At 46.1% G+C, this 27402-nt stretch overlaps 2 protein-coding genes across 6 annotated transcripts in view; one reads left to right on the top strand and one right to left on the bottom strand.

The window, feature by feature from the left end:
* The window catches only part of rpl10a (ribosomal protein L10a), a 368503-nt gene that overhangs the window by 35094 nt on the left and 306007 nt on the right, over positions 1-27402 (bottom strand). The window lies entirely within an intron of this gene.
* The window catches only part of LOC144479158 (F-actin-monooxygenase mical1-like), a 125567-nt gene continuing 113682 nt past the window's right edge, over positions 15518-27402 (top strand). For 2 of the 5 annotated variants that reach the window (XM_078197721.1, XM_078197720.1), the window contains exon 1: positions 15534-15620. The gene's annotated coding sequence lies outside the window, so the exon portion shown is untranslated. Of the gene's footprint in view, positions 15621-27402 lie in introns of all 5 variants that reach the window. The other 3 variants (XM_078197724.1, XM_078197722.1, XM_078197723.1) reach the window with 3 other exon arrangements.

Raw genomic sequence — 27402 nt, 5'->3', positions numbered from 1 at the left:
AGAAGACTAAATTAAAAGAAGTGTAAGTGAATTGGTGCTTCACCTGAAAGGAGTGTTTGGGATCTGCGACAGTGAAGAGATAAAGAGGCCGGTGTTGCATCTCCTGCGATTGAGTGGGCGGAATAAGGTGTTGGGAGTGATGGAGGAGTGGACCAGGGTGTCAAGGAGGGAATGGTCCCTACAGAATGCTGACAGGGGAGGTGAGGGGAAGATGTGTTCAGTGGTGGACCATACTGGAGTTATAGAAAAGGAGGGGCATTTCTTGAATACAAGTTAAGTGGCTAGGTGACTGAGGATTTTTTTGGATTTTGAAAGAGATTGATAGGGTAAGAAAGATTTTTCTGCTGGTGAAAGAATCTAGGACAAAAGGATATAACGTTAAAATCGTATATACGAAATTCAGAAGCGAGGTTAGGAAACATTTCTTGATGCAAAAGGTAGTAGATTTTTGGAACTCTCTCCCTCAAGAAGCAGTAGACGCTACCTCAATCAATTATTTAAATCTGAGATTGATACATTTTTGCTAGATAAGGACATGAAAAGACATGGAGCTAAGGTGTGTGGATGGAGTTAAGATACAGATCAGCCAGGAGTTCACTGAATGGAGGAACAGACCCGAGGGCATACTGTGGAAGTGCTGTGTTCCCAAAGACTGGCGACCAAGGACTTATAACAAATAATAGTTTATTGACTAATCTGAGGAGCTCTTACATACTTGTAATCTACCTACGCTCCAGAGAGAACCCCCACTCTTCCTTCACTTGACTGCTTAATTAACCACGCCATCATGTGACTACTCAGTCTACATCTTTCCCATTTGGATGACCGGTGACACTGAGATTTAACAGTGTGTGTGAACAGTAAGCATATGCAAACCATTTTATAACATACCGATTAAACAGGCTGACAATACATTAATAGTTACGTAGGGGGAAGCATAGATTAAGCTGTTGTAGCTGGTGCATTGTCCATTGTGTCTTCTCCTCACTCCCTGCTGCTCTGTCGTGTAAAGAACAAAGACAAAGGCCAGTTGTAGACAACTTGTATATTGTCCTCGAATCTTGTGTTTGGTTTGGTCATACACCCTGAGTGTGTCCATTGGCCATGCTCAAGATGTTCTTGGGCTGGTGTCCTCAGAATGGATGACCCGGGGCACTGGGATTAGAGACCGGGATGGGGTGAATGGAATAGAGAGCTGGGGTTAGAGACTGGGATAGGGTGAATAGAATAGAGAGCTGGGATTACAGACCGGGATAGGGTGAATAGAATAGAGAGCTGGGATTAGAGACCGGGATAGGGTGAACAGAATAGAGAGCTGGGATTAGAGACCGGGATAGGGTGAATAGAATAGAGAGCTGGGATTAGAGACCCGGATAGGGTGAATAGAATATAGAGCTGGGATTACAGACCGGGATAGGGGGAATAGAATAGAGAGCTGGAATTAGAGACCGGGATAGGGTGAATGGAATATAGAGCTGGGATTAGAGACCGGGATAGGATGAATGGGAAGAGAGAGCTGGGATTAGAAACCGGGATAGTGTGAATAGAGAGCTGGGATTAGAGACCGGGATAGGGTGAATAGAAAGGAGAGCTGGGATTAGAGACCGGGATAGGGTGAATAGAATAGAGAGCTGGGATTAGAGACTGGGATAGGATGAACGGAATATAGAGCTGGGATTAGAGACCGGGATAGGGTGAATAGAATAGAGAACTGGGATTAGAGACTGGGATAGGGTGAATAGAATATAGAGCTGGGATTACAGACCGGGATAGGGTGAATGGAATATAGAGCTGGGATTAGAGACCGGGATAGGGCGAATAGAATATAGAGCTGGGATTAGAGACTGGGATAGGATGAACGGAATATAGACCTGGGATTAGACACCGGGATAGGGTGAATGGGAAGAGAGAGCTGGGATTAGAGACTGGGATAGGGTGAATAGAAAGGAGAGCTGGGATTAGAGACCGGGATAGGGTGAATAGAATAGAGAGCTGGGATTACAGACCGGGATAGGTTGAATAGAATAGAGAGCTGGGATTAGAGACTGGGATAGGGTGAATGGAATAGAGAGCTGGGATTAGAAACTGGGATAGGGTGAATGGGAATGGAGGGCTAGGATTAGAGACTGGGATAGGGTGAATAGAAAGGAGAGCTGGGATTAGAGACCGGGATAGGGTGAATGGAATATAGAGCTGGGATTACAGACCGGGATAGGGTGAGTAGAAAGGAGAGCTGGGATTAGAGACCGGGATAGAGTGAATGGGAATGGAGGGCTAGGATTAGAGACTGGGATAGGGTGAATAGAATAGAGAGCTGGGATTAGAGACCGGGATAGGGTGAATAGAAAGGAGAGCTGGGATTAGAGACCGGGATAGGGTGAATAGAATAGAGAGCTGGGATTAGAGACTGGGATAGGATGAACGGAATATAGAGCTGGGATTAGAGACCGGGATAGGGTGAATAGAATAGAGAACTGGGATTAGAGACTGGGATAGGGTGAATAGAATATAGAGCTGGGATTACAGACCGGGATAGGGTGAATGGAATATAGAGCTGGGATTAGAGACCGGGATAGGGCGAATAGAATATAGAGCTGGGATTAGAGACTGGGATAGGATGAACGGAATATAGACCTGGGATTAGACACCGGGATAGGGTGAATGGGAAGAGAGAGCTGGGATTAGAGACTGGGATAGGGTGAATAGAAAGGAGAGCTGGGATTAGAGACCGGGATAGGGTGAATAGAATAGAGAGCTGGGATTACAGACCGGGATAGGTTGAATAGAATAGAGAGCTGGGATTAGAGACTGGGATAGGGTGAATGGAATAGAGAGCTGGGATTAGAAACTGGGATAGGGTGAATGGGAATGGAGGGCTAGGATTAGAGACTGGGATAGGGTGAATAGAAAGGAGAGCTGGGATTAGAGACCGGGATAGGGTGAATGGAATATAGAGCTGGGATTACAGACCGGGATAGGGTGAGTAGAAAGGAGAGCTGGGATTAGAGACCGGGATAGAGTGAATGGGAATGGAGGGCTAGGATTAGAGACTGGGATAGGGTGAATAGAATAGAGAGCTGGGATTAGAGACTGGGATACGGTGAATGGGAAGAGAGAGCTGGGATTAGAGACCGGGATAGGGTGAATGGAATATAGAGCTGTGATTAGAGACCGGGATAGGGTGAATAGAATAGAGAGCTGGGATTAGAGACCGGGATAGGGTGAATGGGAATAGAGAGCTGGGATTAGAGACTGGGATAGAACATAGAACATAGAACAGTACAGCACAGAACAGGCCCTTCGGCCCACGATGTTGTGCCGAGCTTTATCTGAAACCAAGATCAAGCTATCCCACTCGCTATCATCCTGGTGTGCTCCATGTGCCTATCCAATAACCGCTTAAATGTTCCTAAAGTGTCTGACTCCACTATCACTGCAGGCAGTCCATTCCACACCCCAACCACTCTCTGCGTAAAGAACCTACCTCTGATATCCTTGCTATATCTCCCACCACGAACCCTATAGTTATGCCCCCTTGTAATAGCTCCATCCACCCGAGGAAATAGTCTTTGAACGTTCACTCTATCTATCCCCTTCATCATTTTATAAACCTCTATTAAGTCTCCCCTCAGCCTCCTCCGCTCCAGAGAGAACAGCCCTAGCTCCCTCAACCTTTCCTCATAAGACCTACCCTCCAAACCAGGCAGCATCCTGGTAAATCTCCTCTGCACTCTTTCCAGCGCTTCCACATCCTTCTTATAGTGAGGTGACCAGAACTGCACACAATATTCCAGGGTGAATAGAAAGGAGAGCTGGGATTAGAGACCGGGATAGGGTGAATGGGAATGGAGGGCTAGGATTAGAGACCGGGATAGGGTGAATGGGAATAGAGAGCTGGGATTAGAGACCGGGATAGGGTGAATGGGAATGGAGGGCTAGGATTAGAGAGAGCTGAAGTGTTCTGACATCCCCACCATGGTAGGGTTTTCTGTGTTGGAGGCAGCGAATCTTTGGCTGCCGGTGGGATCTTCTGGTCCTGCCGAAGTCAATGTCCATTCGCGTGGCTCGCTGGCTCTGAAATTGGGAAACCCGCTGTGGGTGTGGGGTCAGCCTCGGTGGGACTGGAAGCTCCCACCAGCGGGAATGGCTGGAAAATCCCAGAGACATGAATTGGAAATTCAATGTGATTCTGTAATTTGAGCAGCCAGAATGTTTTTTGCAAATACCCGGTTGCTGGATATAATGGAGATTGGACTTGTTCTAAAAGTTGCTGCTGTTTTAAGCTGGCCAATATACAAATTCTGAATGGCTGCCTAGAATCTGTTTACTATCAGTTTACTGCTTTAAATGGCATCAAGAATCTTACTTAAACAAATGGATTTTAAACTGCTGGCAGGAGAGATGATACCAATGCTCTGGCAATCCTCCCACCCCATTAGCCATCTTGTGATTTTCCAGTACTAGTTTCCTGAAAGTGTAGAGCGAGCCCAGTGCTGCCCCAAATTGATCTCACTGAGTGTCCGACTCTCAGTGTTATGTACCTTACAGAGAGGTTGAGCTAACGTTAAGAAATTGATCATTTTGACACTGCTAGGTGCTGCTGCAGATTTTTAGGACAACCTTTGAAAGAGATTATTGATTTCCGCAGGCTAATTTGCATTGCTGCCAACATCACTGATGCTCACAATGCAGTAATGACAGCATCTGCTGCAGTGCTGACTTTGTCCAGAAATAAAACCTAAAAATAGAAATACTGTAAATGGGGAACAAAGTCAAAAGGCAGGTTTCTCAGCTGCAGCTGGCAGGTTAATATTTCAGGACTAAGCACAGTTCTAATGAAGAGTCTCTTCATTCCTGCAGCCAGGGCTCTTGGTGGTTGACAACTATGCTCAGCACTGACCGTTTTTAGAAGGTAAAGGCTAACAGAGAAAAGATTCACAGTTAATAATCATGCACACATATACACACACACAGTCACACATATACATACGCACTGTCACACATATACATACGCACTGTCACACATACACACACAGTCACACATATACACACACGCACATATACACGTACAGCGTCACACACATATGCACGCACAGCCAAACATATACACTCATATGGCACACACACACATTCATGCATACGGGCACACATTCACACGCACGTGGGGACACATAAACACGGGCACACATACACATGTACATGGGAGCACATGCACATGCCTAGTGACACATACACATGGGTACACACATACACATGGGCACAGGTGCACATATGTTCACATGGGCACAAATACATAGATATGGGGACACATGGGTGCACACACATGGGCACATATACACGCACGTGGGCACATATATACACGCAAACGGACGCACACATATAGGTGCACATGGACACTTGCATGCACACGGGCACACATATGCACACATGGAAACACATGCATGCACACGGGTGCACCTAAATACATACATGGACACACATATGGGCATGCATAAACACACACAGGCGCATGTATATATGCACATGGACACATACGTACTCACAGGCACACATATGCAGGCACACTGTGCTGAGTGCTGCACTGTCACACATATACATGCACATGGGCACACATAGATGCACACATGGACACACACATGCACACAAAGAAAGACTTTCAAAGAACAGTACAGCACAGGAAACAGGCCCTTCGGCCCTCCAAGCTTGTGCCGCTCCTTGGTCCAACTAGACCAATCGTTTGTATCTCTCCATTCCCAGGCTGCTCATGTGACTATCCAGGTAAGTCTTAAACGATGTCAGCGTGCCTGCCTCCACCACCCTACTTGGCAGCGCATTCCAGGCCCCCACCACCCTCTGTGTAAAAAACATCCCTCTAATATCTGAGTTATACTTCGCCCCTCTCACCTTGAGCCCGTGACCCCTCGTGAACGTCACTTCTGATCTGGGAAAAAGCTTCCCACCGTTCACCCTATCTATACCCTTCATAATCTTGTACACCTCTATTAGATCTCCCCTCATTCTCCGTCTTTCCAGGGAGAACAAATATAATAGAACTTTCATTTCTATTATATTTTTTAAATACCTCTGGACCTTTCAAGATGATTTCTAGTTAATTTGTTATTTTTGACATGTAGTCATCACTGTAATTTACAAAATGTATAGTTAGTTTGAACATTGCAATGTCCCACTAGAAACAATGAAATAAATGACCAGATAATCTATTTTTAGGTCAGAAAAGTAGAAATGCTGGAAATACTCAGCAGGTCAGTGGGGAGTTGAAGTTTCAGGTCTGTGACCTTTCAGCTAAATAGACCAGGACAACTTTGAGATAGAGTCAGTGCCGCTGAAGTGAGAGATCAAGGTTGTGCATGGGGTGGCACGGTGGCATAACACAGCAAGATCCCACACAACATCAATAAGATAATAACCAGTTTGTTCAAGCAGTGGTTGATTAAGGGATAAATATTGGCCAAGACTTGGGAGAACATGCCTGCTGTTTCTCTGAAGAGATCAATTACACTTGTCTGAGAAGGCGGGCAAGGCTTGTGTTTAATGTCTCTTCCTATAGGCGTGGCACCTCTGATGGTGAAGCACTATCAGCCCTGTTTGGAATGGCACTTGAACCCACAAACTCTGACTGTGGAGGTACAGTAACTGAACAAAGTCATCCAGAGAAGTTTAATGATTTTCTTGTAAACTTCATAATTTCATTCTGTTACAAACTTCATTCTGAGTACTAAGATCATTTATTGAAAAAGGAAAATGATTATTAATTTACTCAGAAAGGAAGATGACAGCTGAAAGAGTTTTCACACATTTGGCATTACCTCACCGCTGCTGTCCCTGCTCCTTGCTATTGTTCAGTTAGTGGCGTTTGTGCTGTCAGAGTTTGTGAGTTAAGTGTCACTGCAGACAGGGCTAATAGTGCTGAGTGCTGCACTGTCAGAGATGCCACGTATAGGATGAGGCAACAAACCCAAGCCATGCCTGCCTTCTCAGACAAGTATTGGCAACTGTTTATTGAATGTTGATGTTTGTTGGAGCTTTTTGTGCTTAAATCTGGTACAGAGCTGTTGAGCCAAGCAGCCTGGTTCTGTGCTGTAAATTCGATACAAGATCCAATTGCAAATAGAAATGATCCAGTTTTTTTAAAACTGCCATGAGAATTGCGGTCAAATCACCAGCAAATCATCACGTGGTGAAATCAGCTAATTCTCTGCAATCTGTGTTAACTCAGTGCTCTGTGTTTATTGGGTGGGTGGAGAGTTGACTCAGTCTCAGATGATGATGATGTGGGCTGTGGGATTGGCCGATAGTTCGGCTTTATCTGTGGTTTGGGCAGATCCGGATCCAAGTGGAATTCCTGCCCGCTCTGAAGGTAAAACCTGGTGCTGTTTAATGGAGCTTCTGATCTTCATACAGCTCAGGCTGGGTGCACAACAACCTCACCATTCAGCTCCACCCAACACTCCCCTAACACTACTGACGCTAAACCCACTTAAGGTCACCTGCTTGGCCTCTCTGCAACACAGACCTGCAGTGACCTCAGATCACCAACCACTGGAACCCCTTTCCATGCCTTTTGTCACTTTCCCATTCAACAATTCCAAAATTCCCTTCCCTTCCCTTCCATCCTCTACCTTACCATAAACCTCAGCTCATCCTAAACTTTTCTGTCCATATCCTATCCAATCCAGTTTACCCTGAACCTAAACTTAACTCTGAAGCAGAGAGTAATTTATCTAAATTTACCTATGATGCAAAGCTAGGTGGGAATGCAAGCTGTGAGAGAGACATAAAGAGGCTGCAAAGAGATAGAGCAGGTTAAGGTAGTGGGAAACAAGATAGCAGATGGACTATAATGTATCGAAGCGTGAGAGTATTCACTTTGGTCGTAAGGACAGAAAAGCCGAATATTCTTTAAAAGATGTAAAACTTGTAAATCTTGATGTCCAAATAGGTTGGCAAGAACACAAAAAAGTTAGCATGCTAGTATGGCAAACAATTAGGAAAGCAATGGCATGTTGGCCTTTATTGTGAGGGGACTGCTACAATTGTACAGGTCTTGGTGAGACCACACCTGGAATACTGTGTGCAATGTTAGCCTCCATTTTTAAGGAAGTGTCCCCTACATTGGGGACGGTGTATCAAAGGTTCACCAGGTTGCTCCCTGGGATGAGATAGTCGTCCTATGATGACAGGCTGAGTAAATGAGTCTCAATTCTCGGAGATATCCTCACTCCTCTAATTGTGGACTCTTGTGCATCCCCATTTTTAATTGCTCTACCGTTGGTGGTCGTACCTTTTCAGTTGCCAAGGCCACAAGCTCTGGAATTCCCTCCCTACAGCCCTCCGTCTCTCAACCTTGCTTTCCTCCTTTAAGAACTCTTTGGCCTTTTTGTCATCTGACCTAATGAGGCTCGGAGTCATACTTTGTTTTATAATGCTCCTGTGAAGCATCTTGGGACGTTTATCACTTAAGGTGCTACATCAATATAGGTTGTTGTTGTTGTTGTTAAGGGGAATAACTAGTTGAACACTGCGTGCGGGAGAAAGGAGTAGAAAGATATGCCAATAGAGTGAGATCCCGGAGGGGGAGGCTCATGCGAACCATTAAATCTGGTACAGAGCTGTTGAGCCAAGAAGCCTGGTTCTGTGCTGTAAATTTGACACAAGATCCAAATACAAATAGAAATGATCCAGTTTTTTTAAAACTGCGATGAGAATTGCGGTCAAATCACTAACAAATCAACACGTGGGGAAATCAGCTAATTCTCTGCAATCTGTGTTAACTCAGCGCTCTGTGTTTATTGGGTGGGTGGAGAGTTGACTCAGTCTCAGATGATGATGATGTGGGCTGTGGGATTGGCTGATAGTTCGGCTTTATCTGTGGTTTGGGCAGATCCGGATCCAAGTGGAATATATTCTTGCCAAACCTGTACTTTGATCAGGATCTAGCTGTTAAAATGCAGGTTGTGTGCGTCACACAATCATTATTGGGTGAGGAAATCCATTTGGCCCACTTCATTACTCCACAAAGGTCCCAACGTTTCCTAATTGCATTATTTTGTCTTTAACTTTCCATGGAGCACAGGGAATATTTCCTGTTCTGTGCAAGTTCCCAATAAACACACTGTCTGCTCGCAGGCTAATGTGGGCCTTCAAAATCATTCCTAAGGTTGGTAAGCAAAAGTTAATACTTTGCTACGAAATTCCTCTATCTGCTGTTTGTACAGACCTGGTAAACTGTTTATTTTCATGTCTCCAAAAGTGGTTACAGTGGTTAGCACTGCTGCCTCACAGTGCCAGGGACCCATGTTCAATTCCGGCCTCAGTCACTGTCTGTGTGGAGTTTGCACATGCTCCCCGTGTCTGCGTGGGTTTCCTGCCGCACTCCAAACAGGTGCAGGTTAGGTTGATTGGCCATCAAATTGACCCTAGTGTCAGGAGGATTAGCAGGGTAAATATGAGGGGTTACAGAAATAGGGTCTGGGTGGGATTGTGTTCGGTGCAGACTCAATGGCCCCCTTCTGCACTGTAGGGATTCTAGGATTCTCTGAAAAAGAAATGGTGAAGGCTCGTGGAAAGTTTGTGAGCTTTTCGAGCCCTGTTAAAGATCAGTGTACAAATCTGTGGCTGTACATGGAACATGGAGAGCTGAGCACTTTTTCGCTCTGCAGATTAGACCTCTCGATATTGGCCCTGAAATTCAACAGCAGGACAGAGAGGGAGGTAAGGGGGAAATGGCCAAACGTGGTTTAAAATGAGTTTCACTGGTCCTTGAATTTATAACAAGAGGGTGGAGGGCAGAGCATGAGGCTCAGCTGGGCATCACGGAGCGTGTGACTCACCTGAGTATGTCTAAGTGTGTGACTCACCTACGTCACACACAGCTGGAGGGAGATTCAGCAGCTGCATGGCCAGTGACAGTGATGGGACATCGCTACTCTCACCTTTTGTGCAAAAGGAATACTTCAAGCAGTCAGCATCTTTGTAAGCTGACATTTGGAGATCTATTTATTTATTATCCACATAACAACGGATTGGCTACAGAAAGCGCACTAAATAAGAACATAAGAATTAGGAGCAGGAGTAGGCCATCTAGCCCCTCAAGCCTGCCCCGCCATTCAATAAGATCATGGCTGATCTGAAGTTGATCAGTTCCACTTACCCGCCTGATCCCTATAACCCCTAATTTACTTACCGATCAGGAATCCATCTATCCGTGATTTAAACATATTCAACGAGGTAGCCTCCACCACTTCAGTGGGCAGAGAATTCCAGAGATTCACCACCCTCTGAGAGAAGAAGTTCCTCCTCAACTCTGCCCTAAACTGACCCCCCTTTATTTTGAGGCTGTGCCCTCTAGTTCTAGCTTCCTTTCTAAGTGGAAAGAATCTCTCCACCTCTACCCTATCCAGCCCCTTCATTATCTTATAGGTCTCTATAAGATCCCCCCTCAGCCTTCTAAATTCCAACAAATACAAACCCAATCTGCTCAGTCTCTCCTCATAATCAACACCCCTCATCTCTGGTATCAACCTGGTGAACCTTCTCTGCACTCCCTCCAAGGCCAATATATCCTTCCGCAAATAAGGGGACCAATACTACACACAGTATTTCAGCTGCGGCCTCACCAATGCCCTGTACAGATGCAGCAAGACATCTCTGCTTTTATATTCTATCCCCCTTGCGATATAGGCCAACATCCCATTTGCCTTCTTGATCACCTGTTGCACCTGCAGACTGGGTTTTTGCGTCTCATGCACAAGAACCCCCAGGTCCCTCTGCACAGCAGCATGTTGTAATTTCTTTCCATTTAGATAATAATCCAATTTGCTATTATTTCTTCCAAAGTGAATAACCTCGCATTTGTTAACGTTATACTCCATCTGCCAGATCCTCGCTCACTCACTCAGCCTGTCCAAATCTCTCTGCAGACCTTCTACGCCCTCCACACGATTCACTTTTCCACTTATCTTTGTGTCGTCTGCAAACTTTGTTATCCTACACTCAGTCCCCTCCTATGAACTCATTTTTAATTCAGTTACTCGATAATCATTGCAGTGGAGAATAAGACAGTCATCTCAAACTCTGCAAGTTCTTCCTTTAGAAACTTCCTCAAGGAAGGGAACGAGGCCCAACTGATTTTAATAGCAGGCAGCATTTGCAATTTTTAATGTATCTTTCGATCAAAAGCAGCTGGACTGGTGTCAGGGTCACTGGGAAATGGGGCAGGAGCCAGATTCTATGGTAACTAACACAGACTTGGTGGGCCAAAGGGCCTGTTCCTGTGCTATACTGTTCTTTGTTCTTAAAACATTGCAGATGCTGGAATCTGTAACAAACAGAGAATGCTGGAAAAGCTCAGCAAGTCATGCAGCATCTGTAGGGAAAAACACAGAGGGTACTCTTACCAGAATTTGGCAAAGTGTGGGTTCCAGTGAGAAAAACAATGTGTTTCTCTCCGAGAAACCGGTGTGTTTTCTCTCCAGATCTTACCACACTGTAACAGCTGGGCGTGTTTCACTGCGTCCTGTGGGGGTCGGGGCCTAAACACACCGACAAACCTGGCTGCACTGAGATCGCGGTGCCATGTTTAAAGGGTGCCCTGATCAGAATGTAAATAAACCCCCCCACCCCCAACCTCCAGCCCATCATGGAGGTATCAGGGCCTTCCCTCCACCTGCAACCCGCCCCTTCCACCCCCCACCCAGTTGGAATTGACAACTGTTACCCCCCCCCCTCCAATCCATCAGAGCCGCCACTTCTCCCCACACCTGAATTGGCACTGTTCCTTCCCTCAGAATCGGAACTTCTCCCGCCCCCAACAGTCACTACTGGTACCCACCCTCTCCCCCAGAACATCAGACCCCTTCACCCCGGCCCCCACCCACATAGTCAATGCCGGTACCCCCAGCTCCCACTTCCGCTCCGAGCCACCACTGCATATAAAATAATCCCCCCACCCAATGCAGCTCCCATTGAGGTCCGCTCCCAGCAATGCCCCCTGGCACTGTCCCATCCTCTAATCCAGAAGCTCTGGATTTAAATCCCACTCCAGGGCTTGTTGACTGAAAGCCGTGTCCATGACACACTTCAACAGGTTGATCAGTCTTCCCACATTTCCCCAGAAAGGAAGTCTGTGTAAAGATACCAAGCAAACCCATGTGTCTGTGGCTATCTTACTGAGTTTTGAATCTCCTACAATTGTGTCCTGTACATGCAACTTCAGGTCGTTAATAAATAGCAAAAAAATGCCTTTAATAAATTCATGTTGGCTTTTATTTATTAGCCCATACCTTTGCAAATACTATTTTGGCTGGATTATTATGACAAATGGCTGACTGGTATGTCCAGTCCCATGTTTATTTGCCCCCCCCCCGCCTCAGTTTTTTAAACAGGGGTGTAACGTTTACAGCTCTCCAATGCTCTGGCATCACCCACATAGTAAGAAGTTTAACAACACCAGGTTAAAGTCCAACAGGTTTATTTGGTAGCAAAAGCCACACAAGCTTTCGGAGCCTTAAGCTCCTTCTTCAGGTGAGTGGGAATTCTGTTCACAAACAGGGCATCATGATCACCCACATAGCCAAGGAAGACTGAAAGATTGTGGCCAAAGCCTCCACATCCCCTCCCCCATCAGTGGTTACTGTTTCAAAAAATGGTAGGGACTGGATGGTGTACAGTGGTGATGCCCACTGCAGTTGAATTGCCAGATGTCAATCACCATCCGAGGTCATGCACTGATGTATTCCACCCACTCAGTGACTTTTCTAATTTGAAGAATGTCAACTTTATCCTATTTATCTCTTTTTATTAACTTCTGTCACTATCTTCAGTAACTTGCTGCCTTTGCGCCTGGATCCAATTTAGACTAATTATTATGTTCAGGTGAGAGGGGGTGAACTGGCTCCCCTCTATTCAACCCCCTTGGTTGGTCACAACAAAGGTTTCGGTTTCTTTTTCATGAGGGTGCGTGCCTTTTCCAAATCAGAATGTATTTAAATATTTAAACTGTGTGCAGTAAGGAGCCAATCAAACAGGGTTTTTGCTGAGTCAAAGAAAGAGGACATTTTCCAACCCGACTACTGAGAAAATCAAGCCGCCACTTGCAACTCTTCCAGTCCAACAACCATCTCATCATAATCCCCTTCCTCTCCTCGCAGTGGGACATGCTGAATTGGAACACTTGTTCCAAGAGCGAGAACGAGAGAGCAGCTTTCAGCCTGCTATCTTTGTTGAAAACGTTCTTGACATTCCCTGGCCCAAATTTTCCATCTTTGTTCGTGGCTGGGATTTTCAGCTGCTGCTGAAAGTGAACGGAGTTTTGGCTGGAACGCCAAATTTTCCCTTCTCACTCGCAACGGGTCCTGCCATGGATGAGACTGGAGAGTCCTTGCTTACTCGCAATCTCTGCAGTGGCTGCAGCCTGGCCTGTTAAGTGTCACCACTTGTGTATTTCCTAGGTGTTTTGCCTGGGTCTGCCACTGGCAGCCATTGTTTTAGTATCCAGCACTTCTCTCTTCCTGAGACAGTGATGGGTTTCAACGGGTCTCTGAAATATAGGAAACGTTTCTCACTTTGCAGAGAATGAGGATGATTTGTTTGTTTTTTTACCTTCCTTTTAGAGGGTGCCTCGGAATTTTAAGAAGTTTGCACTGTCTCATTTCAAATTGTAAAATTTCCAGCCAATTGAAAGTTGAAAATTCATATTTTCAAAAACAAAGGGGCATAGCCTCGTGACATTACTCAAGCTGTATGTGACCCCCCCTTAACCTTCCTACACAAAGTTATTTATGTTGAAATTCATTTGCCAATTACATCTCCATTCTGCACCCCTTCCTGTATGTTGTAAGTCATTGGTCACAGAATACCCAGCCCCTGATCTGTTCTTGTAGCCATGGTGTTTATGAACTTCTGTTCAAACTTTTACTTCAAAATTTTGGGGGATTTTCAAACCAGAACAGTAATAAACATAAAGTAACATTTGAAATTTCACTACAGACCAACAAGAATATCAATTCCTTAAATGGTAAACAGAAAGTCTCCGACTCTAACCTCACAAGGCCATGCTGCCAGTCTCCTACTCCCCTGCCATCCCTTCCCCGAGCACTGTCCTGATCTCCCATCTTCTCTACACCACCTCTGGGCTGCTCCCTTCCCCCTCCCTCTCTTCAGCATGGATCTTGGCTTTACCTCCTAGTCCTTAACCGCCACTGCTGTCAGCATTACCTCTCCACCCCCCTCCCTCCCTGCGGCATGGTGGCACAGTGCACGGCTGCCTCACAGTGCCAGGGACCCAGGTTCTATTCTCGGCTTGGATCACTGTCTATGTGGAGCCTGCACGTTCTCCCCATGTCTGCCTGGGTTTTCTCTGCGTGCTCCGGTTTCCTCCCACAGTCCGAAAGACATGCTGGTTAAGTCCATTGGCCATGCTAAATTCTCCCTCAGTGTACCCGAATAGGCGCTGAAGTGTGGCACTAGGGGATTTTCACAGTAACTTCATTGCAGTGCGAATGTAAGCTTACTTGTGACACTAATAAATAAACTAAAAACTGCACTGTCCCTGGGCTCCCTCCTCAGCTGATCTTCTCTTTCCACTTTGGAATTCTGAGGCACACTGGGGAGAGGTGCGAAAAACCTTTGCCATAAATATCCTACCCTGTTACAAAGCTGGGTGGAAACAGGGTCGAGCTCAGGAGTGACGACTTTCACAGTCGATTTGCCGAATGGGACTCACCGTGGAGAGTGAGGCACGGAGGGACAACTACCTCTCTTTTTTTATTGCGTCTAATTCAGGACGTCCCACCATGAGGAGAGGAAGGAGATTATGAAAAGATGGTTGTTGGATCGGAAATGTTGCAAGTGGCGACTTGATTTTCTCAGGAGGTGGTGGTTCACATTCCTGGAGTGTGAGATTCATCTAATTGGTAAACAAATGTAGAGTACTGTAAGGGGGGTGGGGCGGGGGGGGGGGGGGGGGGAGGGGGTGTAACCATGATCACCTGGCAGGGGTGTGCTTCTTCTTGGTCTTTTGGCTCAGATTAAGCACAAGATAGGGTGCAATGTCTTATCTTGTTTGTCTCTCTTGTGGGGACCATGAATTGGATTCAATTTGAATTGGTTTTTGGGGCAAGCAAGGAGATGGATTAAGGGCTCGCCAAGTCCGCTCCACACATTGGCTTGGTAACTTTAATCATTGAATAAAAATTAAAACAACCACAGTGGTCGGTGAAGGCCACTGCCCTGAACTTCTGCGTCACGCTGTTAAAACCGAATGTTCCACATTAACGGACAGATTGCTACTTCTGTTTAAATGGGAGGCATTCCTCCTGTTTAAAGGAAAGTGCCGCTCCCAGAGACTTCTGCCACAACAGCCTTGAAGCCCCGGGGAGTCCTGGTGACAAAGCTCATTAGCCCATTGTGTGCAGCCCCGCTCTGAGTGTTGCCCAGTCATTTCTGAGAAGCGCGGTTTCCTTTTCTACTTCCTGATTGTGTCATTCCCTTCAGCCCCTCCCTGAGTTGAATTAACAGACAAGGAGCTGCTGCAGGCAGTGCCTCCGTTCAGATCACTCAAACCTTGCGGCTGGGAGACGGAGAACTGTGTGGAGGAGTCAGTAAGTCTTTGACTTGTGTGGATGTGTTTCAGCGTGGCCAGTGTTGACAGGATTCCTGCTTTCACTGAGCAAATTATTTGAGAATGTGCTTGTTTTCTCTTAGTTGCAAAAACGTGTTGCCTCTTCTTGAACTTAGTTATCCTGCAACCCACTCACTGTGCTGCAGATTCCCCCTGGGATAACTGCTGTATGATTCTCTCAGTGGAACTCACTCCTGGTGTTGTCACTCAGTCCCTTCTAGCAAGGCTGGGAAAGGAGGAATTTATTCATTTCCTTTTTAAAAGCTTGCCTCAGAATACCCCCAATCCCTTTAGAACCAATAAACTACTTTTGAAATGTAGTCACTGTGGTATTGTAAGAAATGTGCACAGAGTTCACAAACAGCAAAAGAACCGTAGAGGGCCGAATTTTCCAGCCGTTCACGCCTGCGGGATTTTCTGGTCCCACTGCAGTGAGCGGAGATTCGGTTGAGCATCAAATTCTCCGTCCTCGCTTGCAGGAGCCACAAGGGCATGAATGGGCAGAAAATTCCGCCGAGAAAGTTTGACAGAAAGTCATTCAGCCCACCAATGTTTGGGCTAGTTGAAGAAGATTTATCCAATCTAATCCCACCTTCAGTAGCTCTGTAGGTTAAGTACTTACGGTGCATACCACAAGTATTTTTCAAGTGTCATGTGTGTCTCTGCTTCCACCACCTTTTCAGGTGGTGCGTTCCACGCTCCAACCAACCCTCTGCGTGAAAGTTTTATCATGTGCCCTCTGATCGTTCTAAAAATTAAATCTACACACCCTGGTTATTGAGCTCCTGGTTATTGAGCAGATTTCCACTCCATCTGACGAAGGAGCAGCGCTCTGAAAGCTAATGGTATTTGCTACCAGATAAACTTGTTGACTTTAACCTGGTGTTGTTAAAACTCTTACTGTGTTCACCCCAGTCCAACGCCGGCATCTCCACATATTGAGCTCTCTGTCAAGGGAAATAGTTCCTCCCCATCCACTCTGCCTTTGGCCCCTCTTTGTTTTATACACCTCAATTAAATCTCCCTCATCCTCCTCTGTTCTGAGGAAAACAACTCCAAACTATCCAGTCTTTCCTCAGAGCTAAAAAATCTCCATTCCTGACAACACTCTGGTAAATCTCCTCTGTACCCTCTCGAGTATAATTACATCCTTCTTGTATTGCGGTGACCAGTCTTTAGCTTGGAGCAATGTGGTAATCTGTTTATTTTAGCGATCTTGGTTGAGAGATAAGTAGTGGCCAGGATGCAGGGAAGCATTGTAACTGCTTAGGGATTTTATACATCCGCCTGACAGGCCAGACACGGCCTTAATTTCAATGTCTTCTCCAAAAGATGGTACCTCTGACAGTGCCGCTCTTTGATTTGATTTACTATTGTCACATTTATTAACATACAGTGAAAAGTATTGTTTCTTGCGCGCAATACAGACAAAGCATACCGTTCATAGAGAAGGAAATGAGAGAGTGCAGAATGTAGCGTTGCAGTCATAACTAGGGTGTAGAGAAAGATCAACTTAATGCAAGGTAAGTCCATTCAAAAGTCTGACAGCAGCAGGGAAGAAGCTGTTCTTGAGTCGGTTGATACGTGACCTCAGACTTTTGCATCTTTTTCCCGACGTGGAAGAGAGAATGTCCGGGGTGCGTAGGGTCCTTAATTATGCTGGCTGCTTTGCTGAGGCAGCAGGAAGTGTAGACAGTCAATGGATGGGAGGCTGGTTTGCGTGATGGATTGGGCTACATTCACGACCTTTTGTAGTTCCTTGCAGTCTTGGGCAGAGCAGGAGCCATACCAAGCTGTGATAAAACCAGAAAGAATGCTTTCTATGGTGCATCTGTAAAAGTTGGTGAGAGTCGGAGCTGACATGCCAAATTTCGTTAGTCTTCTGAGAAAGTAGAGGCAATGGTGGGCTTTCTTAACTATAGTGTCGGCATGGAGGGACCAGGACAGGTTGTTGGTGATCGGGACACCTAAAAACCTGAAGCTCTCGACCCTTTCTACTTCGTTCCCGTTGATGTAGACAGGGGCATGTTCTCCTTTACGCTTCCTGAAGTCGATGACCACCTTCTTTGTTTTGTTGACATTGAGGGAGAGATTATTGTTGCCGCACCAGTTCACCAGATTCTCTATCTCATTCCTGTACTCTGTCTCGTCATTGTTTGAGATCCGACCCAGTATGGTGGTGTCGTCAGCAAACCTGAAAATCGAGTCAGAGGTGTATAAGGAGTATATAAGGCTGAGAACACAGCCTTGTGGGGCACCGGTGTTGAGGATGATCGTGGAGGAGCTGCTGTTGCCTATCCTTACTGATTGTGGCCTTCTTTGGCACGGCAGTGGACAATGTCAGCCTGGACCTTGTACTCCAGTGTTTGGAGTACTCTAGTTCCGAGGCAATGAGCCAAAAAAAGTCATATCAGCTAATCCAATCACAAAATACTGCAGAAAGGAAAAATCCAAAATAACAACAAATTGCTGGGAACACTCAGCAGGTCAGGCAGCATCTGTGGAGAGAGAAAGAAAGCTAATGTTTTGGGTTGAATGATCTTTCTTCAGTTCTCTCCAAGGTTGCTGCCTGAGCCGCTGAGTATGAGAGGTGACCTGATAGAGGTTTACAAGATGTTGAGAGGTCTGGATAGGGTAGACTCTCAGAGGCTATTTCCAAGGGCTGAAATGGTTGCTACGAGAGGACACAGGTTTAAGGTGCTGGGGGGTAGGTACAGAGGAGATGTCAGGGGTAAGTTTTTCACTCAGAGGGTGGTGGGTGAGTGGAATCGGCTGACGTCGGTGGTGGTGGAGGCAAACTCGTTGGGGTCTTTTAAGAGACTTCTGGATGAGTACATGGGATTTAATGGGATTGAGGGCTATAGATAGGCCTAGAGGTGGGGATGTGATCGGCGCAACTTGTGGGCCGAAGGGCCTGTTTGTGCTGTGGCTTTCTATGTTCTATGTATCTCCAGCAAATTTATATCAGCTGCTGGGCGTTGCTCTGACAGTTATTTCTGCAGAACCGTGAGCTCATAAACCTTACAGTGCAGACAACAGAGTGTTCTGTGTGCCCATTCACTGATGCTGCTAATGGTAACCTCAAGACTCATGTCTTTTTATCTCTTGTGCACACGTAGCTCGACTGGCTGCACATACTTGAAAGATATACTCACATGTATACAGACACACGCCAAGGCAGGGCAAACCCACACTTTATACCTCAACGTGCACTTGGGAGAAGATTTATCAGATAATTGTGTGCTTGTTCAAATTACTTTGGCACTGCCCCGTTTAAACACGGGCTAAATTGTTCAGTTTGGCTGCAGCGTCGCTATTTGAACAAGGCACTTGCTCCGACGCTGCTGATGCAGTCCGCAACTGTTTTCTATTTAACAGCTACGGGAGGATGTTGGTCAAACGCAGCCATCCAGATTCACTTCCCTCCACGTGGTATATATATTTCTGCACTCTCAGATTTGCAAATGGTAAATGAATGTGTCATTGTGCAGCATCCACATACATCCGCGCCCCCCCCCCCCCCCCCCCCCCCGCCCCTCCTCTCTCCTGATGCACTCTGAGCAGAAAGCCCCAGTTTGACTCCCAGCCTGTGCGGAATCAGTTAATGCTCGCCAGAGTAGGTGATGACTGCTGTAATTTACGTCAATGCCTCTGCTTCTGGTCCAGGAAACTGGAGAATCATTCACCTACCCTGCTTTCGGTTACTGACTCCCCCCCCCCCCCCTGTCCTTTTGGTTTGAAGGTACATGGGTGTGAACATCAGGAACCAGACAATGTCTTTGCACATAAAATAATACTCCCAACACTCTGTGTTAACTCCCCAAGGAAGAACAGTGCGTCTGTTGGGATTAACGGTTATGCGGCAGGCTCCATCTGGGGTCTGTAGCTGCTGGAGAGAGGGAACTGGGGGAGGAGTGAGGTGTGGGGCGAAGCAGTGAGCAAGGATGGATGCGAGGGATGGGGAAGAAAGATGTGGAGGATAGTGATGCGGAAGATGGGTGGAGGTGGTGGGGAGAAGAGGAATGATTTGGAAATAAATAAGGAGGAGTTACGTTTTAGACCCTGTTGGCCATCCATCTTCACCTCCTGTTGAATACACTGAGTTTATTGTTCAATTGTTCGGTGTTTGATTCTATAAGTCTGATAACTGATCTGTGTTCACTGTGCTTGGTTGATTAAATCTGGTTGGGGACTCCAGGAAAACTAAATAGATGGAGTTAGAAAGCTGTTAGAAGCTTCACAGCTCCAGGGTTCCGGGTTCGATTCCCGGCTCGGGTCACTGTCTGTGTGGAGTTTGCACATTCTCCTCGTGTCTGCGTGGGTTTCCTCCGGGTGCTCCGGTTTCCTCCCACAGTCCAAAGATGTGTGGGTTAGGTTGATTGGCCAGGTTAAAAAAATTGCCCCTTAGACTCCTGGGATGCGTAGGTTAGAGGGGTTAGCGGGTAAATATGTGGGGGTAGGGCCTGGGTGGGATTGTGGTCGGTGCAGACTCGATGGGCCGAATGGCCTCCTTCTGCACTGTAGGGTTTCTATGATTTCTATGAAGCATGAGAGGGTAAGCATTTTAAAACATTATATAAAACTCTGGAAGTAAAGTTCCTGCACACTTAGAAATTCATCTCTGCATTGGTCTAAGGAAAATTAAGCTTCTAAAAATTACAACATTGAGCACTTAAGCCTGTGGAGTTTTACACTTCATTCTTATCTCACTCTCTTATCTGACCATTGAAATCTCAAAGCAGCATTGGGAAACATTATTCACTCAATTAGGCAACAACCATGAGTAGTGAAACCAGCATGTTAACTCGTACTGGGGCACATGCAGTTCACCAGCATCCACCTGCCCGCGACTCTGAGGACTCAGTGTCAGCTGAGCTATTCCACTACAGAGGCATCATGGCCAATTGCGTTAGCCTGTGGCGGACAGAGAGAAGGCAGATGGAAGGGGAGTGGGAGAAAGAAGAGGAGAAAAGAAAGGAAGGGAAGGGAAGGGTGGGGAGGAGAAAGAGGTTGGAGTGTACTTATTTTGAATCTCACATCTCCATTCTCCCTGCTACACTTCCAGCAAGGACTAGTGCCCATCAGGACGTGGCGAGTCATTATGCGCTGCCTTCTCATGATTGTTTTGTTATTCTTTATGGAATGTGGGCATCACTGGTAAGGGCAGCATTTGTTGCCCATCCTTAATTGCCCTTGAACTGAGTGGCTTGTTGAGCCATTTCAGAGGGCAGTTAGGATTGCTGTGGCTCTGGAGTCACATGTAGGCCAGGCCAGGTAAGGATGACAGGTTTCCTTCCCTAAAGGACAGTAGTGAACTGGGTGGGTTTTTACAACAATCGATGATAGTTTCATGGTCGTCATTAGCCGAGCTTTATAATTCCAGATTTTATTAACTGAATTTAAATTCCACCAGAGCATTAGCCTGGGCCTCTGCGTTACTCACCTCATGAGATTATCACTACCCCACCATCTTTTCACTAAATGTTCCCTGCTGACAGTATAGAATCAGTGCTTGTGTATCTCTGAATGTCAGGCGTGGCAAAGATGCACTCCATTGTGGACTAGCCTGACTCCTCACTCATCCGGGCTGACAAACAGAACAGGTGGGATTTTCCACCCTCCCCCGGCTCGCCATTGGTCAGCGAAGGGATATTCCGATCCCATCAGTGTTTACGACCTCTTGTGATGTTTGCTCGTTGGGGGGTTTGGGGCGGGTGGGGGATGGTGGGTGTCCATCATCAGAAGATTCCGCCCGTGGGAAGGACCAGAAAATTCAGCCCGATATATCATGAATCACAGAAACCCTACAGTGCAGAAGGAGGCCATTCGGCCCATCGAGTCTGCACCGACCACAATCCAACCCAGGCCCTACCCCCACGTATTTACCCGCTAATCTACGCATCTCAGGACTCTAAGGGGCAATTTTTAACCTGGCCAATCAACCTAACCCGCACATCTTTGGACTGTGGGAGGAAACCGGAGCACCCGGAGGAAACCCACGCAGACATGAGGAGAATGTGCAAACTCCACACAGACAGTGACCCGAGCTGGGAATCGAACCCGGGACCCTGGAGCTGTGAAGCAGCAGTGCTAACCACTGTGCTACCGTGCCACCCCACGAAGTACCTCATTAGTCAGCACGGCTCACTGTTTGGCACTGGTGTGAGTTATTTGTCATTTATCAATCCAAGCCTGAATGTCCTTCAGGTTGAGTTGCACGCGGTTACTGACAGCTTCAGTAACTGTGAAAATACATCTTTGCACTAGTCTGCTGCTTTTAATGAAAATATCCTCATTGTCTCCAATCAGAATTGACATGTCTGTGAACATAAAAATGGGAGGAGGCCATTCAGCTGGTTTAGCCTATTCTAGTATTCAATTGGATCATGGCTGATCTGATCTCCATCAACACTACCTCAGTTGCATAGCCTTTCTGAACTAAAATGTCACTTCTAGTGTTGATCCCCTACAGTGATGGCTCTGAAACTGTTGTGTTTGGGCACAGATAGCACAAAGTGTGGTACTTACTGATGGTGCTGAACGAGATATGAGCCCTTGCCAAAGAGAGTCTCAGAGTTACAGTGGGGTTATCTTACTTCAAGGCTGACATTGTGAGAGCTGTTGTGGAAATTGAGCCTGCAGTATAAAAGAAGAAGCATTATAGCCTACACAGAATATTTTCATTAAAAGCAGCAGGAAAGTGCAAAGTGTTACTTTTAACACAAATAACACAAATACTGAAGCTGTCAGTGCCCGCATGCAACTGGACCTGAAGGACATTCAGGTTTGAGTTGATGAATGGCAAATAACTCGCACAAGTGGGCGGCACGGTAGCACAGTGGTTAGCACTGCTGCTTCACAGCTCCAGGGACCTGGGTTCAATTCCCGGCTTGGGTCACTGTCTGTGCGGAGTTTGCACATTCTCCTTGTGTCTGCATGGGTTTCCTCCGGGTGCTCCGGTTTCCTCCCACAGTCCAAAGATGTGTGGGTTAGGTTGATTGGCCATGCTAAAATTGCCCTTAGTGTCCTGGGATGCGTAGGTTAGAGGGATTAGTGGGTAAATATGTAAGGATATGGGGGTAGGGCCTGGGTGGGATTGTGGTCGGTGCAGACTCGATGGGCCGAATGGCCTCTTTCTGTGCTGTAGGGTTTCTAAGTGCCAAACAATGACCATCTCCAAACAAGACACCTTCTGCACTGCAGGGATTCTATGATTCCTCTATGATAATCAGCTCCCCATGACATTCAACAGCATCACCATTGCTAAATTCCCCCCCCCATCAACATTCTGGGGATCACTACTGACCAGAATCTTAACTGGACAACCGTATAAATAATGTGGCTACAGGAGTAGGTCAGAGGCTGGTAATTCTGTGGCAGCTGATTCACCTCCTGATTCTCAAAAGCCTATCCACCAAAGTGCCACCTGTCCACTTATACAAAGCACAAGTCAGGAATATGATGGAATAATCTCCACTTGTCCGGATGAGTGCAGCTTCAACAATGCTTAAAACATTCAACACTGTCCAGGACAGTGCAGTCTGCTTGATTGGCAGTCCTTCCACAAACATTCAACATTCACTCCCTCCACCACTGGCACACCGTGGCAGCAGCGTGTGCCATGTACAAGATGCACTGCCGCAACTCAAAGGTTCCTTTGACAGCATTTTGCAAACAAGTCACCTCTGCCACTTGGAAGGAAAAGAGCAGCAGATGCAAAGGAACCACTGTGATGGTACTGTGCCTTTAAGAAATGTATTTTAATCATGTTTCTCTGCAGGATGTTTTGTCAGCACTGTGTTGTCTACAGCCAGTGTCCTTTATTGCTACTGAAGCAGTATAATTGATATCATTTTAATCTGAACTAATGCAGTGTTCTATGGTTTAATGTTTCTCCTGGGATTGCAGAGTATAGCTTGATTTCGGATAATTGACAGGTCAGGTGATATGTCTGGGGACAACTATTTGTCGCAAAACATTCCAGGTTTTAGTTTCATTTTCAGAAACAGCTTGAAGCTGAGAGAAGCAACAGTGCTTTTCCCCCCTCTCTGGAGTTGGAGTTTTTGCTGTTTAAAGTGTTGCTGTTTTGGAAGCTGCTAGAGACTGGGTTTACCCCCCTGAGGTTGTGCTGTTTGGAGGATAGATCATTTTTTGCAAACAACTGGCTTGGATTTCTATTTATAAGTGTTATAAAGCTGGAAATCCGGCATCACATGAGCATACTTGCTTTTGTGCTAAATAATGCTGGAGAAGGGGGTATGTCTTTGCTTTACATTGGAACAACAGAGATAGCTAGCTGTGTCATGCTTAAGTCTTGTAATTGGTTAAAAAAAAGCTAATTCTTTTTGTTGTATTTTAACTGTGTTCTTAAATAAACTTTGTTTGAATCATACCTTATGCTCACAAATGTTAAAATTAAATGTAAAACTTAGGGACTAGTCTAACTTCACAAAATACTTTGGGGTTTCTGGCCTAGGTCTTAACACCACCACAACCTGCAAGTTCCTGCCAAAGCCACACACCATTCTGATTTGGAATTATATTGCTGTCCCTTCACTGTTGCTGGGTCAAAATCCTGGAACTCACTCCCTAACAGCACTGTGCGTGTACCTACGTCTCATGGACTGCAGCGTTTCAAGATGACGACTCACCACCTCCTCAAGGACAATTAGGGATGGGCAACAAATGCTCTCCTTGCCAGTGAGACCAACATTCCAAGAATTAATCATTTTTAATAACTATTTTAACTTTGTGTTCCAGACGTATGTTCCCTCCCTGTCACCCATACCACAAAGGGTAGCACTCTACTCTCCCAGACAGAAAATTGTGGGCTCGATTTCCTCTCCTGACACTTGACCCCATCATCTATGCTGACACTTCAGTGCAGTGCTGAGGGAATGCCACATGTTTTCAATGAGACTTTAAACCAAGATCCATCTGCCTTCTCAGGTGGATCTATAACATCACTAAGCGTTTCCATCCTAAACCAAAGGAAAAGAGCAGGGGGAGCTCTCCCTGCTTTCCTGGCCAATATTTGTCCCTCAGCCAAAATCCCATCGCTGTTTGTAGAGAATTGCTGCACACAAATTCAATGCCTTCATAGAATAGAATCATAGAATCCCTACAGTGCAGAAACAGGCCATTCGGCCCATCGAGTCTGCACCGACCACAATCCCACCCAGGCCCTATCCCCATATCCCTACACATTTACCCGCTAATCCCTCTAACCTACGCATCTCAGGACACTAAGGGGCAATTTTAGCATGGTCAATCAACCTAACCCGCACATCTTTGGACTGTGGGAGGAAACCGGAGCACCCGGAGGAAACCCACGCAGACACGAGGAGAATGTGCAAACTCCACACAGACAGTGACCCAAGCCGGGAATCGAACCCAGGTCCCTGGAGCTGTGAAGCAGCAGTGCTAACCATTGTGCTACCGTGCCGCCCTTGTTTCCCACATTACAATGCTGACTACACTCCAATAGTACTTCGTCGGCTGTGAAGCACTTTGGAGTGCCTGAACTTCACGAAAGCTGTTATATCAAAGCAAACTTTACTTATCCTGTCCTGAAGGGTTCAGTTGCTGTTGGGAATGACATTAGGATGTTGATTATCCTCTGCTGATTCACTCATTGATTGGTTTCCTTTTCTTGAGTATTGACTATTCCAGTGCCATTACATCTGGGCCCTGCTCTCTCCTCACGTAATGGCCAGAAGCTACAGAAATCCTGGCTCGTGGGGTCACCAACTGTATTCCTGAGGTTTTATCAAATGACCTCTTCCTGGCCCAGCCTGGTCGAACAGCCTTTCCCCACCATTTCCAATATTAAATTAATCAAAGAGAACAAAGAACAGTACAGCACAGGAACAGGCTCTTCGGCCCATCAAGCCTGTGCCGACACAGAGGCATCTCTAATATTTTCTTGCCTATCCCTCTATTCCCCACCTATTCATGTATCTATCCAGATGCCTCTTGAACGTTGTTATAGAATCTGCTTCCACCATCTCCTCCGCCAGCAGCATGTTCCAGGCATTCACCACCCTCTGTGTGAAAAACCTGCCCCTTACATCTCTTTTAAACTTTTCCCCTCTCATTCTCAACTTATGCCCCTGAGTAATTGACCCTTTGACTTGGGAAAAGACTCAGACTATCGATTCTATCCAGTATGTCATAATCTTGTAAACCTCTATCAGGTCCCCCCATCATCCTCCAATGCAAACAATCCAAGTTTGTTCAACCTTTCTTCATAGACCATATCCTCCAAACCAGGCAACAACCTGGTAAATCTCTTCGGCACCCTTTCCAATGCATCAACATCATTCCGGTAGTGTGGCGACCAGAATTATACTCAATACTCCAAACGCTGCCTAACCAAAGTCTTATACAGCTGCAACATGATTTTCCAATTCCTATACTCAACGCCCTGACCGATGAAGGGCAGCATACCATACGCCTTCTTGACCACCTTGTCTACCTGAGTTGCTACCTTCAGGGAACTGTGGCTCTGCATGCCTAGATTCCTCTGTAGGCTAATATTTCTAAGGGCTCTACCATTTACTGTATACTTTCCTTCTGCAGCAGACCTTCCAAATTGCATCAGCTCACAATTGTTCGGGTTAAATCCCACCTGCCATCTTTCGGCCCAGGTCTCCAGCCGATTTATATCCTCTGACAATCCTCCTCACTATCCGCTACCCCCCCAAGTTTTGTATCATCTCCAAATTTACGAATCAGACCACCTACATTTTGCTCCAAATCATTTATATATATTACAAACAGAGGTCCCAGCACTGATCCTTGTGGAACACCGCTTGTCACAGACCTCCAGTTAGAAAAGTACCCTTCCACTGCTACTCTCTGCTTTCTATGCCCAAGATGTGGAGATGCCGGTGTTGGACTGGGGCGAACACAGTAAGAGTTTTAACAACACCAGGTTAAAGTCCAACAGGTTTATTTGATAGCTTTCGGAGCGCTGCTCCTTCGTCAGATGGAGTGGAAATTCTATTCTATGCCCAAGCCAGTTTTGTATCCATCTTACCAGCTCACCTCGGATCCCATATGACTCTACCTGCTGTATCAGCCTGCCATGAGGAACTTTATCGAAGGCTTTACTAAAGTTCATATATATAACATTCACTGCCCTACTCTGGTCAATTTTTCTTGTCACTTCATCAAAGAACTCCATCAAGTTTGTGAGACACGACCTCCCCTTCACAAAACCATACTGCCTATAACTAATAAGCCTATTCTCTTCCAGATATGAATGCATCCTGTCCCCAAGAATCTTCTTCAATAATTTCCCCGCCATTGATGTAAGGCTAACAGGCCTTAATCTCCCGGATTGTCTCTTCTGACCACCTTAAACCGAGGAACAATGTTAGCTACTCTCCAATCCTCTGGTACCTCGCCTGTGGCTAAGGAGAATACAAAGAATTTGGCCAAGACCTCAGAAATTTCTTCCCTCTCCTCTCTCAGTATTCTGGGATAGACCCTATCTGGCCCTGGGGACTTGTCCACTTCAATGTTTTTCAATATCATCAGGCCATTATCTCCTTCCTTTTTATCTCATCATGTCCTAGAATGTCAACATCCTTCTGTCTACATTCACCCATCCACCTTTGTGAATACTGATGCAAAGTACTCGTTAAGGACCTCCCCCACCTCATCTGGCTCTACACACTGTCCTTGAGTGGACCTACCCTTTCATTAGCTACCCTCTTCCTCCTTATATATGCATAAAAAGAACAAAGAAAATTACA

The sequence above is a fragment of the Mustelus asterias genome, chromosome 25 (genome assembly GCF_964213995.1).
Source record: "Mustelus asterias chromosome 25, sMusAst1.hap1.1, whole genome shotgun sequence".
Classification (NCBI taxonomy): Eukaryota; Metazoa; Chordata; class Chondrichthyes; order Carcharhiniformes; family Triakidae; genus Mustelus; species Mustelus asterias.
The sequence above is the reverse complement of the archived record's forward strand: the minus strand, read 5'-3'. Positions and strand labels throughout refer to the sequence as shown.